Below are 18002 nucleotides of genomic sequence, written 5' to 3' on the forward strand. Positions count from 1 at the left end.
CTTGGTTTCATTTCCATTATGTTAAGTTTAAATAAAGTTCTGACTAGGCCTGGACCAAATGCAGGACACACAGACTGAACACGTTTTAAAAGGTTTATTTATGGAAAACTATGCAAAAGGATAGGTAAAGTCAGTGGAATCCCATGTCGGCAGCTGGAGAGGAATGAGGAGATTTAAGCCACAAGGGAAACCAGGAAGTTACTGCAAGTAAGGAGAAAAAAACACTTGTTTCAAGAGGAAAAAGGCAAGAAGCAATTGTAAGGTACGTTTTGGCTCAGAGGTATTCACCACAATGGATGATGGAACATACTGGTGAGGAAGCACTGGCAGGCTGATCCTCTTATTCTCTGCAGGCTGGCTGATTGCACACACCTGCAGGTAATCAGGCAGTGACGGGTGAAAAAACCACACGTAGAAACCACACCCACACATATTCCTTGTAAAGATTTTAGGTTATACGATTTTTTTGGGTCAGGCCGAATTTCAACTTTGACGTGCATCTCTCACAGTGTACTGGGCTCATGAGAGGCGATTAACATTGAACGGACAGCGATCTCACATGTTTGATATTTTTGTCGGCCCTCGTGAGGGTATCACAGCAGAGATCCCAAAGTCTGTGATTTTCCCCCACTGTGCATGCGTTTGCAGAACATGCTCGATGTCACTGCACCTACAAGAAATAGTTTCAGATGATAGCAAACATGGCAGCGCCCACACGGCTTTTTTTTTTTTTTTTTTTTATTTTGGATAGAATTGATGGAGGCTATATTTGATGAGCTGAGGCAGCAACACGCAGCACAAACTTTGACTTTTTCTTTGAAACAGCAACAGTTCTTGGTTAGACATGTTTAAATTCCGGTTCAATGTGATCACTTAAGCACCTGTAGTAGCGTGTAGTGTGAGCAGTGATGATGCAGCCGACCATTGCACCGTACAGTGTGAGCACATGCATCGTGAGCTTTGACTTGACATCACATGCGTTTCATTCGTACTGTGTGAGTTGGTGTAAAACCTAGGAGACAACATAGGAGGCTTAAGAGGCAGTTGACTAGCAGTATCTATGTATATACTGTGTATTAAATTAGTTTGATGAAATATATAATATATATAATAGAAGTATCATTGTGTGTTACAATAACTATTTCAAATTAATTCACTGAGCAAGATTACGTGCTTACTCTCCTAAAGTGGTATGGTAGGTTTTATTTCTAATTTAACAAGCTGTAAAATCCAAGGAAGATCACCTCAACTGTCAAATCAGCCATAACCTAAATCTTTCCCTCCCTTTTAATGGCTGCCAGCTTCTGCATGTGCTGCTTATGCAAATTCAAAATCATATCTCAGGATGGATGGGGTGTTATGGTGGGTGGATTAGAAATTTGCATTACATACTATACAGCTCAAGTTGCAGCTGCATCTTCCACAAAGTTTGGGGGGGGGTGCCGCAGAGTGCATGCAACAGGACTGTAAAATTTGATTACAGTTTAGGAAAGGTTATGCACATACAAACACAATGGTGCTGCTATGACTGTAAAGCAGGGGAGCATATACCGTTGTATTAAAATACAGTGATGTAGTCTCAGATCTAATGATGTATTTTATTCATTATTATAGACAGTGACTGTGTATGTCTTGTTCCAGACATGAAAAAAATAGCTATATAAAGGTCAAATTGTTTTAGTTGCAGTTGGCTGCACTTTTGCCTGTCTTTTTGGGTGCTACTTACTTCAGCCTCAAGCTGTATGACAGCTCATCAACATGACTGACAAGTGTGGCGGTGAAAACTCGACCAAAGCGAGGGGGGGGGGGGGGGTGGAGAGGAAAAGGCAGAAATGGTGTTAGTGCTTTTGCCTTAAGGTGAAAGTTTCACACTGGTGTTTTGACCAAACTGACAACAAGTGAAGCAATATTTCTTGACTGCCAGCAATAAACTGATTTCAACTCTTGAATTCTCAACTTTAGTTGCTTAGTGGCCCGCTGAATCATTTGTGTGACTGTCTGACTTGTATTCAAAGCTTTTAAGATCTGAACTTCGTCAAAAACCTTATAGAGTTACACAGAAACAACAATACTGAGTGACCCTATCAAAACATACAAGATAGTTCAAGAAAAAGTTGATCCAATCTTCAAGGTCTGTGTCCACACACAAAAAAGTGCTGCCATAATCTGTAAAAAGGTTTCTATGACAACAATATCATGAATACTAACCAATAAAACTGAACAAATGCAGTCTCTGCAATCTCTGTCTCAATCACATTTCACATCACATTCACGATTCTGGTTCTGATTCTGATTCTGTAAAACGTAGCTTGTGAGCTGAAAAAGTCTGGGCACCCCTGTTCTATACATAATAACACTTCATCCTGATCCAGTAATATGATAGGAGATGTGTTTGGTGATTAGAACCCATTATTATGATTGGGAGAAAGAAGGTGAGTGTATGTGAAGAATGGAACCATAAAAATGGTACCAGTGTAAACATCTTACCCAGGGTTCTGAATGATGATAATGACACCAATGTACAGCAAATAACAGAAATGAATAAATGATCCATACATCCATCAATTTTTTTCCACTTATCTGGGTTTAGGCCAGGTGTGCAGCAGCCTTAAGCAGGGACACCCAGACCTCTTCTGAACCATGTGCCGGAACCACCTCAACTGACTCCACAGGAAACTCATTTCAGCAACTTGTATTTGCGATCTAATTTTTTTGGCCATAGGTGAGGGTGGAAACACAGATCAACAGGTAAATTCGGGGCTTTCTGACTGCAGACACTGCAACAATTCTGCCCATCAATCTCCCGCTCCATTCTTCCCTCCTTCGTAAACAGGACCCCAAGACCCCAAGACACTTGACACATGTACCTAACCTGGAGAGGACATTTCACCTTTTGGCAGTTGAGAATCATGGCCTCACATTTGTAGTTGCTGATTCTCATCCTTCACACTTGGCTCCTGTGTGAGCTGGAGGTCACAGCTTGATGAAGCCAACAGGACCCTATCATCTGTGAAACAAATAAATATCATCTTAACCATGTCAATGTGAACAACAGAACCTGTTCCAAACTAGGAGAGGACACCTGGACCTGATGTGCTTTTAACCACAGTTCACAGTCTTTGCACATTTATGCTGCTCACCTGTCATTGGCCTTTTTACTATTCTAACTCCAGACAATCAGCAATCTTAGAGATTTTCAAAGGACAACAACAGTGATCTAAATGACAGATTGATGACCAGTCATGATTTTCTATTGCTACATGAGTAAAAATCAATATTTTGCTTTATAACAGATAGTCCTGTGTTACATCCATTTTGCTCCTAGTTTACAGCAACAGCTTCAGTGGCATGTCCTTTCCAGTTATACTGTGCATTAGAGTCCTTGTGGTGATGGTTTGACAGTTGGTGACAGCATCTCTGCATACATAATAACTATGTCTTACAGCCTTTCATATAAAGGTATGAGACAGTTCCACAGCACACAAACTGACCTACAAATTCACTCACACTTCACACAGGCTAGACACTCCACAGGGTTTATACGCTAATCAGAACATCATACCCACTGGATGAACCCACAAAATATCAACCGACGACACGACAAGCTGTCTGTAAAAACCTGCAGCTACACTATTTGTGCTCCTCTGCTTCCTTGGACAAACACTTCTCATCCTTTTTTTCCCTACTGTCCATGCACAGAGAGGATACATTTCTTATCTTGTTTTTCAGACCACAAAGTTCACTGAACAGCTATGGGCAGTGTGTCATCTCTTAGGATTCAGGTGTTAAAATGTTTCTGTTTCTCCTGACTGCCTGCCCTCCTTCAGTAGCATCACACAGCCTCAGCGGTGGAGGCCTTTTTAACATTTACCCTAAATCTACCATGCAGCTACTCAACCCCACACTCAACGAAATATGCCATTCTTTCTTCATTTGTTTTTCTAATTTTCATGTGATAAGAGTCAGTCCCTGCAATTTGACTTTTTATTGATATACAATCATGTTCTAAAGTTAGTGCCAATGTTTGTCTTGTTGCACAACCCAGTTTTTACCATTCTTTAAGTGTCAGACAGTCTGTCAGTCAGACAGATGGGCTCATATTTCTCTCTAAAATACTATACAGAGGAGTTTATGGTCCACCCAATGACTGCAAGGTGTCCAGGTCTGTGGCTGCAAAACAAGTCCAAATCATCACTGTTGTGCTTGACAGTGTGTGTTTTGTGAACCTCATTCGTACTTCCATGTGCTTTTTAGACAGAAGAGTCTGTCTCCTGGTAACCCTTCAAACAAACTGAACAAACTGTACTTGTTCAGTCTTCTTCTAATAGTGCACATTAACACTGAGCATGCTCAGTGAGGTCTGTAGAGTAGTTTTTTTTTATCTCTCTGATCTTAGGGTGAATTTGCTGGGACGCCCAGTCCTGTGAAGATTGACAGCTGTCTTCAATGTTTTCTACTTGTGAATAATCTTTCTCACTGTAGAACGTTGAACTACAAAAAGTCTGAAATGGTTTCCAGATTGATGTGCATGAACAGTTGCTTCTCTAACACCATTGTTTATGTCTTTCTCTCTTATCATTGTGTGCTGATGGATTTAAAAGGGCCCTATAGCAAGTGTCTGAACTGAAGTCAATGAAGTGGATTGCTACATTTGTGTAGGTGTGACAGTATGTAGCACATACAGCATCCCTGTGGAGTAGTGGGATCTATAAGCACAGCGTAGTGAGTCCAGGATCTTAATTTGCTGCTAGACCAGTCACTTGAAACCACCTTGGGCTCCAGACTACAATAATATTTGATTCATATACATACACACATACATACTGTGCTAAAGAAAACAATAAGCATAAACCAAGGTAGTATTCAGTGAAATATATTCTCATATGGTCCACAGTAAGATCACATTTAATTACTCGGCTCTCAGCCAGCTTTCCACATTTCTGTGTCTCTTACAGCGTTGGACAGCGTTTCATTTAGAGCATTAGATGAGTGTTGACAGGAGTGGAGACATGATGCATGAAGTCTCCTGAAGTAATTAACTTTAGCTGTTATTATACTCATACCTCATAGCCCAGAGGAGACTGAACAATGTGTGGCTCCCTCTAATCTTCAGAATTACATATTGACAGGTGTATTAGAGGCTGGGAGGTGAAATAATTCACTGAATTACTTTGGGGGATTGAGAAATATATCAATGGATTTTACAAATGGATCAATTTACTCGCATATAAGTCACAAAACAGCTCTGACAAACGTTTAGAGAGGAAGGAAATGCTAAAGATAATGAAATGGTTAATTCAATTCAATTCAATTCAGTTTCATTTATATAGCGCATATTACAATCAGACATTGTCTCAAAGCGCTTCACAGGAACCAGGCCAGACTGCAGGTCAGTATGCAGGTCTTGAGACCTGCAAAGAGAGACAGCGAGAGCGAGGCACAGAACTACGAGGAAGACAGTAAACACAGATTATGAGACGATATTACCAGTATGAGCCAGACTAAGGAGAGTAGAGGAGAGGTAAGAGGGTGAGGGGGAAACTGCTCAATGGGTCATGTTTGTGCCCCCCGACAACGTAGGCCTAGAGAGACTTCACGGGCTGGACTGCAGGTCAGCATGCAGGTCTTGAGATCAGTGTAAGCCAGACTAAGGAGAGAAAAGGAGAGGTTAGAGGGTGAGAGGGAAACTGCTCAGTGGATCATGTTTGTGCCCCCCGACAACATAGGCCTAGAGCAGCATAGCTGTGCTACACACTAGGTCTAACGCTAACTGTAAGCATTACTAAACAGAAAGGTTTTAAGTCTAGTCTTAAAGGTGGAGGCAGTGTCTGCCTCTCGGACCCAGATTGGTAACTGGTTCCATAATAGCGGTGCCTGATAGCTGAAAGCTCGTCCTCCTATTCTACTTTTATGAATCCTAGGAACTACAAGTAAACCTGCACTCAGAGATCTGAGTGTCCTATTAGGAACATATGGTACAATCAGGTCCTGCAGATACAATGGAGCAAGTCCATGAAGAGCCTTGTAGGTTAGAAGAAGGATCTTGAAGTGTATTCTTGAGTCCACTGGGAGCCAGTGAAGAGATGCTAGGACAGGAGAGATATGATCCCTTTGGCTGCTTCCTGTCAGAACTCTAGCTGCTGCGTTCTGGATCAGCTGCAGACTGTTGATGGAGTAATGTGGACATCCTGACACTAAAGAGTTGCAGTAGTCCAGTCCTGAAGTGACAAAAGCATGGATGAGCTTTTCAGCATCACTCTGAGAGAGGATGCTCCTGATCTTAGTAATATTACGCAGGTGAAAGAAAGCGGTCTTGGAGACCTGCTTAATATGAGAGATAAATATGATTTAAACCAGCGCAGTGCTGTTCCTGTAATCCTGATATCGTGTTCTAATCTGTGTAGCAGGATGCGATGATCTACGGTGTCGAAGGCAGCACTGAGATCTAGTAGAACGAGTACAGAGACGAGTCCCCGGTCCGATGCCATGAGGAGGTCATTGGTGACTTTAAGCAGTGCTGTTTCTGTGCTGTGATGGGCTCTGAATCCAGACTGGAAAGCATCGAGCAGACTGTTCCTATGCAGGTGGTCATTTAGCTGACTTACAACAGCTCTTTCGAGTATTTTGGAGATAAAGGTGAGGTTGGAGATCGGTCTGTAGTTTCCTAAGACGTCTGGGTCCAGTGAAGGTTTTTTAAGTATCGGAATGATCACAGCAGTTTTAAAAGCCTGCGGTACATATCCTGTTTCCAGAGACAAGTTGATCTGTCCTAATATAGAGTCTCCGATCAGAGGAATAGCATCCTTGAGGAGCCGTGAAGGGATCGGATCCAGAAGACAGGTAGTAGGTTTAGACTTGCAGATGCTGGTGGTCAGCTCAGGGAGGCCGATGGGCACGAAGCAGTCCAGAGTTAGATCAGGATCCGTTTCCAGAAGTGGCGGTGTATCCTCAGCGGTCACAGAGAGATTGTGGTTGATTGTGGTTGACAACCCTGCTATACCACTGCGCCACTGTTGTCCCCACTGTTCTTATATGTCAGCAGACTGTCTCTCCAGGCCCTCTGGGAGTCATCTGATTTAGAGGACTGCCACATCCTCTCCATCCTTCGTGCAATCCGTTTCAGTGATCGGATATTTGAGTTGTACCACGGAGCTAGCCTCTTCTGGTTTGTAGTTTTCTTCTTCTTCAGTAGAGCAATCCTGTTTAAGACTGAGTGTAGTGTGTCTGCAGTGTTGTTGACAAAGCAGTCCAGCTCTGCAGGAGTAATATTTGAGTTGGTAACCCCATCAGTACTTATACATGGGACTGTGGGGAGTACTGGTAGGATTGCTGTCCTAAACTGCTTTACAGCGTCTTCAGACAGACATCTGCTGTAGTAGACCTTTTCCTCAGGTGCTGGTAGGTCTGAAAGAGAGAAGTCAAAGGTTATTAATGACTGATCTGAAAGAACAGGATTTTGAGACCATACTAGCAGGTTCTCAGCTTCCAGGCCGTAGGTGAGAACCAGGTCGAGGGTGTGACTGTGGCAGTGTGTGGGTTCATTTACTAACTGAGAGAACCCAACTGAATCCAAGAGTGAGTTGAAGGCAGTCTTCAGACTGTCGGAGTCGGCGTCCATATGAATGTTAAAGTACCCACTATAATGACTTTATCTGTGCTAAGCACTAAACTTGATAAGAACTCTGAATAAGCAGCAGTAGGTGGACGATACACTACGACGAGTAAAACATTCTAGTAAAACAACAATTCTGACTTCTTCCAGCTTCCGTGAGACAGGCTCAGAGTGAGACTCTCAAAAGAAGTATGAGTAGGCCTAGGTTTAGGATTCATCTGAAGACTGGAGCGGTAGATTGCTGCCACTCCTCCTCCGTGACCTGTAACTCTAGGAACATGACAGTTAATATAACAAGATGGAGTTGAATCATTTAAAGCAACATATTCTTCATCCTGTAACCACGTCTCAGTGAGACAAAATATATCAGTGTGATGATCAATAATTAAATCATTAACTAAGAGCGACTTAGAGTGTAGGGATCGTATGTTAAACAATCCACACCTGAGTGTTCTGTTACCTTGTTCTAAGTGTTTGTGTGTGTTAGTGTGTATTTTTATGAGGTTATTATGATTAATATATCCTAACTTGTGTGCTTGATTAACTGTGGGAGGACGTGTGACCGTCACCACTTCAATAACATTATTAAGCTTAGTGTTTCTATGTGTAGTTGTATTTAATATGTTTTTAACGGAGGGCGGCAGTCCTCCAGAAGCAGCAGAGAGGTGTGTAGGACAGCGACTCTGCCTCCTGGCCTCGACCCTGGGTTGTCAGGTTGGTCTAATAAAATTGGCTATGTTGCTAGAAATCAGAGCTGCACCACCCTGGGTGGGATGGATGCCGTCTCTCCTAATAAGACCAGATTTCCCCCAGAAAGTTTCCCAGTTATCTATAAAGGCCACGTTGTTTTCTGGACACCACCATGACAGCCAGCGACGGAGCGAGGACATGCGGCTAAACATGTCATCACTGATCAGATTTGGGAGGGGACCAGAGAACGCTACGGAGTCCGACATGGTTTTAGCTAAATTACACACCGACTCAATATTAACTTTAGTGACCTCTGACTGGCGAAGCCGGGTGTCATTAACACCGACGTGAATTATAATCCTACTGTATTTATGCTTATCTCTCGCCAGCAGCTTCAGGCTACCCTCTATGTCGCCCGCTCTGGCCCCCGGGATGCACTTAACTATAGCCGCTGGTGTCGGCTTTACATGCCGCAGAACAGAGTCGCCAATAACCAGGGTCGGCTTCTCAGCGGGTGTGTCGCCGAGTGGGGAAAAACGGTTCGATATATCAAGCGGCTGGTGGTGAACCACGGGCCTTTGTTTCGGGCTACGCTTCCTTCGAACCGCCACCCAACCTCTCTGACTTCCCGGCTGCTCAGGGGCTGCCGGGGGGCAGCTAACATCAGCTAAGGCAGGCTGGTCCGCACAGGCTAACTGCTGCTGGCTAGCTGCTGTGGCTACAGGTCTATTATCTAACATGCGGAGCTGATCCTCTAAGTCGCTTAGCCTCGCCTCCAAGACTGTGAATAAGCTACACTTTGGGCACACCTCACGCTCACTAAAGGAGGCAGAGGAGTAGCTGAACATGTCACACACCGTGCAGTGAGCAGGAGAGGGAGATGCAGAGCGAGAGCGAGTGGAAGAAGCCATGCTAAGCGCTAATGCTAACCGCTAAGTTACAGTAAGCTTCACTACAGTGGTAAACGAGAAGGGAACCCAGAGACTGGTGCACTTAACTCTAACACTAAGGTGCTTGTGTATTACCACAATAAAAGCAAACACAATATGTCTAATGCAGAAAGTCCATAGCACCAACAGTGCACACCAAGTGAACAAACAGGACAGTGTCGAAACAGGAAGTGACGCAATACGTTACCCACTTAACTGTGCTATTGTTTACTGCACTACTCTGTAAAGCCAGAAAGCAGCATATGCTTGTCATAACATACTGTAATTATATCAATTAAACAGCTTCACATAGTACTATTTAGATCAAAATGCATGGGTGGCTGTGGGTCACGTGGTAGTGTGAATGTGTGTGAATGTGTGTGCTTGTGTGTGCGGTAAAAAGTGTGTGTGGTGGTTGTGTGTAGTGTTATAGTGCCTGGTAGGTCATACTATAGTTGGTATAAAGTACCTACTATAGTGTGCTACTATAGTACTACTACTGTAGATCTTTGCATACTTCTGTAGATGTCAGTATGCATTATGGGCAGTTGCAAATATAGCCTTTCAATTAGCACAATTAGTGCTACTCCCTGATCTCTTTAATTTGGTGAGTGTGTAGATATAAGAGCCTTGGCTATTACAGTATTACAGTAATATATAAGCATCTATGTTATCTCCCTGACCCATAGCAAGTTGTGTCTAAAGCACTTTTACTGTGGTCTATCAAACTGCTGTTGACAATAAAAACTGACAATCTGGCAATCAGACCCCTACCATGTATCTACATGGGAGAACGACCTGAAAAAACAATAGCAACCTGAATAATTTATCATCCGCTCTGACAGCTGAAAAATCTGTCATGTATCAAAGAGTCAAAAAGAAACATTTCAGGCCTATGAGTTGGGAAACGAGGAACATCTTTGGAAACTGAACTGCATTAGTGACAGTCAGATTACTTGGCTCTTATTAATTTGATTCTCACAATTTTCTTCATGTTTCTTTTAGCTCACAAACCTTAAGCACTGATGTTAATGATGTCCTCAGGCCTTGTTTCAGCCAGATCAGTGTTCAAATATAAATGTGTGTCATTCAATCCTAACATGTGAAAGGTAACAGAAGTTCTTATCAAACATGTCACGAGCAGCAGAGATCAGCGGATCATGTGGTTTCTGGTTAACGAAGTGTGATGCTGTTGTCGGTGCCTGCTGTGCAAATCATTCAGTATTCCTCTTCGTGCAAAAATTAAGGCTGAATGGCCTTTTTTGGTCACAAAAGTGCTCACTTATAAATGATTAGAGTATGTAGTCGGAGAAGGCTCTGGGCATATTTTCACATATTTAAGAGAGGTTAAAACAGTATTATCTCATGAAGTACATGAACAAACCAGATCAAAGCCGACAAAACATCCATTTGTTCACACATCAAACAGCCACAGAGAGTGGTTTTGAATTGTAAATCAGCAAATTATAATAATATTATAAAAATCATGAAAGTATTAAAATAATATAAGCTTTCAGGATAATGTTGTGTGAAGTCAGAATTTGAATGCTTCAAGCTGGGATGAAATGAGAGGACAGAAATGATGCCCACACATTCACTGTGGACTAATTCATTCATTCTTCCTGTGACACTTTTCAAAGATATCTTACATAAGATAGAATATGACATTTAATTATTTCCTGGATTCTGTCCTAAAACTTTAACCACACACATTAAGATAAAGGGGTTTTGACAGCCTAGATTATTGTCTCAACCTCCAGAGGAAAAAAAAACAACAAACTGCAGGTCCTCCTTTAGCCACTGGAGGCTGGTTCCAAGTGAACTAATTTTTTATTAATTTTATTACGATTTAAAGTTTGGAGGCATCACAAGGGCCGAACAACATGACTTCAGTTTTTTTGTCATTCAGGCTGAGAAAGTTCAATGACATCCATGCCTTAATCTCTGTAATACAGTCTAAAAGTTTGTCTAAACAAGAAACCTCTCCCTGTTTTAGTGGCAGATAAATTTGACAGTCATCAGCATAACAGTAAATGCATGTTACTTGTCTCTTGAGACGAGTATTGTTGAATATCACCTCATTCTGTTTCTAAGGTGAAATCCAAAACTACACAAAGCAGCTCAGAACACTAAGAATCGAAATGCTGGCTGGAACAGGTGTGAAAAGAATAAAAAACTAAGAATACTGATGCTTAATGCAGAGAGATGAACAAGACACAGGCGATTCACATCAGGGCGGATGGGTAATCACACAAGTGGGAATAACGAGGTTAGGAAGTGAAGTGATCTGATACGAGAACAAACATGAGTATTTTCAAAATAAAACAGGAAATAACTGAAATCTAAAACCTTAGGATGAGGAAGATGTGATAGATACAGTGTTGGCATATCTGCTGATCAGGCCAATCAGCCGTCTGTCTAGGAGGTACACTGCTTTTTGTTTAATGGAGTCTCCAATAACCTGTGACTCTGTAGTACTGGACAAAGTGGAGTAGGAAAATTAATGAGTTATGATTAATGATTAAGTGGTTTAATTAAAAAATGATGAAAGCATGCACTGCCAAGTTTATTTATCTTATTATTATTATTATCAACACTCTTTCAAGTTGTTCTTCAGAAACCTATGGGTGACATCCACATCTAAATCAGTCCATCTTTATTTACAGCTTATAATAAATCCCTATGTAAGTATTGCTGTGCTATTTCAGTGTCAGTAATTTATAATGTGTCCCTTGTGGCTAAATATGTTTACATGCAGTACACTCACTTGTCAGTGTTGATTGCATTAAAGGACAGCCAGAGGCTGTTGCTCTGTTAGTATAAGTCAGGGTTAAGCCTGTAAAGTCACACTCTGTCAGACTTCCCTCTTTTTTTGCATCTTGAACCCATCTGTGGTGTGCAATAGAAAGGTAAAGAGGTTTTTCACTAATTTAGCTAGATCAGGTGCAATTTTGTCAATCACCTGTGAAAGTGTGAAAAACATTGAGGGAGCCCCCCTGGAATTTAAATACTTTAAAATTAATATACAGATGCAGTTGTATTTAATAGTGAGGCTGTTTATGATGCTACAAGCTTCTGATCGATGGGGACATACACTCATCACTTTATTAGTTTTACCTGCTCAGCTGCTAATTAATGCAAAACCTAAACAGCCAATCAGATGGCAACAACTTGGGCCCCTTAGTACTGACTGAGCAGGGTTGTTCACAGATGGTTGGATGGTGTCCAATATCAAAAAGACATGAACAAACCGAACAGACGAAATAGTTTCACTTGCATAAATTCCACCACACAGCCACTGCAATGTTGCTCATTCCAGTTTTAATCCAAGAGATTGAACCACCTTTGAAACTATCTGTCTAAAATACTGATATAACTGATCGGTGCCTTCCAGTCTTATCTCTTCAAATGTACTCACTTCAGACACTGTATAAGATTTTTCTCAATTAACGTGTCTGCATCAGGACCGGCAGTGATTCCCCCGACTGTTATGATTCGCACTTTGATTATCTCGATGAGGCGGCAGACCTCTCTCTGGTCTATCATGGACTGGAGGATTCATTAGTGTGACACCAGGCAAATTGATAACTCTAATCTTGTTGGAGGAAGAATCCTATTAACCGAGCCATGTCCTCTCCCATGGGACTGTTTCCCTTTGGTTTGGATTTCATGCCCTGGTAATTACTTATGGCTTTTAAATATAATGGGGGTGGGGCTGGGAGGGGGTGAAACAATGTTAACTTTTAGTTTTCATTGGTCTGGCTCGATTTCAATACTTTTTAAAAGGTAAATATAACGGAGAAAGGTGATGGACCAACTGTTATGTCCATGGTTTACAGGCCACCAATCAGATCCACAAGAGAAAAGACACACAAAACGCATGGATCCTATAGCACGTAAACCAGTGACTTCTGTTTAATTTAATTTAATTAATTTTATTTGTCATTTAAATTAAAGTTAATTTAGGCTCAAATGGTTTTAAAAAACACACAAAACCTGTTCCTTGCCTCTGATAAATCTGGTTCATCCGATTTCTGTGAAAATATATACAATTACTCATGATTACATAAACATGACGTATTCTGATGTTTTCTTTAAAGCACTATTCTTATTTATACTTGTTGTATTCTATGATGTATGAATGTCCTGACACAAGGAGGTCCTCTTGGACCAAGAGTCCCAGACCAAGAGGGATGGTTGACATTTTTTTAAACAATTTAAGGTGCAGGAAGATGAGCGAATTGTCTTCTTTCAGCAGTAGCGAAAGAAAAGGAAATCAATTCTATTGATGCCATGTTATTAACTGAGGCCCATTCACAGCCATATGATGGTTATTCAGAATCAGTAGGTGTGTTTCCACTGCAGGAACGTAGGGCTAACTCAAGGTGGTGGAAATGTAGCACTGAGATCATGAGGTGACATTAATACAATAAATCAATATCTCTTAGTGATGCATTTTCAAATGCATGTAACTCTAATCAGTTAGTTAATCATAGTGTGTGTAGAATGAAGAGAAAGAGCCATCCCAATGGATGAAGTAACATGAAGCATTGCACATGGCAGCATAATGTTCAGCTCTGGACATGAATAAAAGGAAATGGGATATGGGAGGGATCAAGCTGGTCACACTCTGGGTAGGCTCGATTTTGTGTCTCTGTGTGTTAATAGTTCTCAGCAGCTATTCTTCCTGGGGTCCAGGCATATTACAACAACAAGAAAAAAAACAACACAAAAACAGAAGAATAGAAAAATACAAGATATAGCCTACAGCAAGCAAACACAAATAAAAATTTTAACAGGTACTTCAAAAAGTCAAAATAAAAAGAATGCCTTTACTATTTCACATAACACAAATGCTTTTAGGAAGGCTTCTTGTTATTGATCCTCTTCATCAATGTTAAATAAAACATGTTCTGTGCCTGCCTTATATATTTTTAATATTACATGGTGTATTACATAATTTCCTGTCTTTTTTAAGTTTTCTGTTTTATTGATGTTGCAGTAATGAGAAAAGCAATATATAACAAAACATGTTCAGTTAAAATGTATTAATTCTTTGTTTCTTTCTCTTGAATCTGGACTTGTAGAGTTTTCTTGAAGACATTTCTCTGCTCCTCCAAGCAGCTTCATCAGTTCTAACTGAGGAGACATGATTTATATGTGGTGGAGGACCTCAGTGGGTGGGTCTGTGAGAAACTCACCAACAGTAGCTCTAAATGTCTCCATAGTTATCTGTGTTGGTCTGACTGTCTGTGTCTGGTGTCTCTAACAATTGGCATCCAGCTTAACATAGATGGCTTCCTTGACTCCTCTTTCAAACCAAAGGACTGTCCTTTTTCTTTGAGTATAGGTGAGCATGCTGAGTCTTGTCCTGTGGAGGTGGCCTGATGAACGGAATACGTTTCCCTCTCTCAATCAGCCTTTCGGTCCTCATCATCGGACACTATCCTCCATACTAGAGGTTGTGTTGAAGTCCCAGCAGTGGCTTTGCAATTGATGGTGATCTAATAAGCTGCTGTATAAGGCGCTGTGGCTTAGTTGGTCAAAGCGCCTGTCTAGTAAACTGGAGATCCTGGGTTCAAATCCCAGCAGTGCCTTTGTGTCTCCTTTCCAGATATTTTAATGGATGCAGATCAGACTTGTTTCACTTGCTCTGCAGTTGCGGTGTCACTCATGAACATGAGGATGGAGACAAATAATAAATGCTATCATCACCTTCTAGTCCATAAGAAAATTTGGTTGCATCTTAATCATGCAGTGTCACAAAACTTTCTTAGAAGGTCAAAGTGCTGGCATGTCAGCACTGACCAACACACTTTGTTGTATAAACTGTCTTTGCATGTAATTTTGTATGTCAACTTTTGTAACTTTATAAATAAAGCATGAGTAAGACAAGTTGTAGCACCAATCCTGTCCTGGATTCTAGCTTAATAGTGTATAGAATACCTGAAGGCGCTGTGTGGAATGTTTTTTGTGTGGTCTGTTTTTTACAGACCACACAATTGATTGGGCCATTCTGAATTCCCAGTGACTACTCAATGCTGTAGCAGTTGGTGTGGCTTAGTTGGTTAAAGCACCTGATTTGATTGTGGTGTGGATCAGACATGTTGATGAAGATTCTCAGTGATCCAGGTCATTTTCATTCAAAAGGGTTGAAGCGACGCAGATCATAGCATTCTTCACTGCACTGGACTAGATGAAGTAGAATATATGACACAGTTAGAACTGATGAAGCTGCTTGGAGGAGCAGTGAAATCTTTTCAAGAAAACTCTACAAGTCCATATGCCTCGCTTCAACTCATTGAATGAAAATGACATAAATGACTGAGAATCTTCATCAACATGTTGTGAAAAATCTGCTCAAAATTATACAGTGAAGATTCTTGCTTCATCCTATGGGAAACAAAAATGTGTTCATAACTTGTAAATAACCTGACTTTGTGCTGAGCAGTATATTTGGGTTTACTGCATCGATCCTACTCTCCAATGTCTGCTCCCATTACAGTATCGGCACATGGTAAATGTCTGTACTTTTCTACCTACCCAAGCTTTTCACTACCTCACATTTACCCTTTTGCACACACAAGGACACACACATTCACACACCAATGGTGTAACCACTAGGGACAACTTAGGGTTAAGTTTCTTTGCCCAAGGACACATCAGAATGCACCCAGGGTGGGGGATTGAACCGCCAACATGGATAACAGCTGAGCCACAGCCAACCACATCATGGTTTCAGGTTCTATTTAACATAAGCAACTACCTCTGAAGGATTTTACTGTACGCTGCAAACTAAATCTCCATGCTAGCAGCTAACTCACAGGCTGCACTGCCTAGTTGGCTGCACATTTCTGCTGCCATGTGCTCTGATCAGCAGGGTAAGGATGAACGGCTAGGAAACCTTGCATTAAGCTCAAATGAAAAGGTCTCTTTTGGCCAGGAAGTTATTGAAAAATCTTCCTTTTTTGGTTAAGTTAATCAGAGAACAGGTGACCACAGTGTCTGTGTGCTTTGACGCATAAGTGTTACTGTCAGATAACAAAATAAATTAAGTTTCATAGGTACCAACCTAATGTGTGATCAATAAATGCTATTAGGAATAACCTGCCTGCCCATCTTCAAGGTTGTTTGGATTTGCTCAGGGTCTGTTACGATCTCATCTTTTCTGAGTTCAGTATTGACCCCAGGCCTGCTAACCCTAAAGGCAAAAAAAGAATCAAGACATTTATCAAAATGGATTTTCTGGCAGGTACAATTAGAAAACAACAGGTCTAATAACCAAAGCACATTGGTCTCTGAGGAATAGAACACATTTTCAGAGTTTTGTTAAGTCTCAAAACAATATTTAGTCACCAGATTTTACCTGTAACAGACAAAGTGTGTCTCAGTGCCGTGATGTTGGTTGCGATATTCTGGAGCATGAGGCAAAGCAGTGGCAGGCAAGCCTCTATTTTTTTAAACAGAAAAATGACTCTTTTATTGAATGAGCACCAGCAGCTTCTTCCCACTTTATCACAGCTGACAGCTTGTGGCTGCTTCATGATAAAGTAGCAGCAGCCCCCATACCAGCTCTGCGTGTGTTACCACTGACCTCTGTGTTCTGTAACCTCCTTCACTGAGGCAGCCTGCCAGACGCAGCCAAGAGAAATGGCGGTGTCCTGCAGGTCATCTGCGGACAAGGTGGGGACTGAGTAGCAGTAAGTAATGACTAAAGTGCCACACTGACAAAACGTGATGTTTCAGTTTCCTTCGGTTGGTTTAGATGAAGTACCAGTGTCTAGTGGCAGTCTTTGTCTTTTTTTGTACACTGTTTCTGACTTTGACGCCATACATACGTGTGCCTGAATGTCCCTTATTTTCTTTTTGTTAAGGTGCTCTTTTTAATCAGTTTTCAAGAATCCAGCAGTACATGTTATTGGCAGTGGAAGTCCAAGAACATGTTCTGCTGGACTTATCTTAATTCTGAGTATGTTAACCCTGAAATGAGGTAAATTTTGGGGTTTCTTTTTCAGAAATACAGATCACCAAACCCAAGCTAAGTCAAAAGCATTTCATGAAGTGATTAAACTTTTTGGATGGTATTCTTTAAGTTTCACTGTGATCCATTCAGATTACTTATAAAGCTGTATGGATACACAAATCCATATCTGGATTCCACTGTTAGGATGCCGACCTGGAACATTTATTGCAAAGGACACCTTACTTCAGGGTATTATTGTGACTCTTGGTTGCAGAGCCGTTGCTTGACACTATAGGGGCCCTAGGCAAGAAGGTAACACTGGGGCCCTACGGGCTACAAGATTCTATAGAAATGCCGCCCCAATCACAAAGACATGTACAGTGATGATTATATAAGCAACCTTTTTATTTAAATAATGTGGAACACACATATGAAAATATTATCTTAAGGAAACATAAAAAACCTGTACAACACAATCAAAATACATCATAGAAATATGTACTCTCTGAAGACTGTCCACAGTGGTGGTAAGTAACTAAGTATTTGTACTTTGTTGCTGTACTTAAGTAATTTTTCATGTATTTTTTATGAAAAATTAAGTTAAAAAAACAATCCTTGAGTTCAGTTGCCTCAATTTAAACTCTTGGAAATTAAAAGTAAGTACTTAAGACTTTGGTTAAGTAGGATCATTGATGTAGCACATCTACTTTTACTTAAGTACTAAACATCAGTACTTCCTCCACCACTGACAACACAAGATATGATGACTAGTATTGTTATTATTAAGTTTGTCCACAGTGCAGGATCA

General features: G+C 41.1%; 1 non-coding gene across 1 annotated transcript; it reads left to right on the plus strand.

Moving 5' to 3' along the window:
• Positions 1-14754: 14754 nt before the first annotated feature.
• Positions 14755-14828, plus strand: trnat-agu (transfer RNA threonine (anticodon AGU)). Its single transcript has one exon. It is a non-coding gene; the product is annotated as a tRNA-Thr (tRNA).
• Positions 14829-18002: the final 3174 nt, after the last annotated feature.

Source organism: Parambassis ranga, chromosome 22 (assembly GCF_900634625.1).
Source record: "Parambassis ranga chromosome 22, fParRan2.1, whole genome shotgun sequence".
NCBI classification, from domain to species: Eukaryota; Metazoa; Chordata; class Actinopteri; family Ambassidae; genus Parambassis; species Parambassis ranga.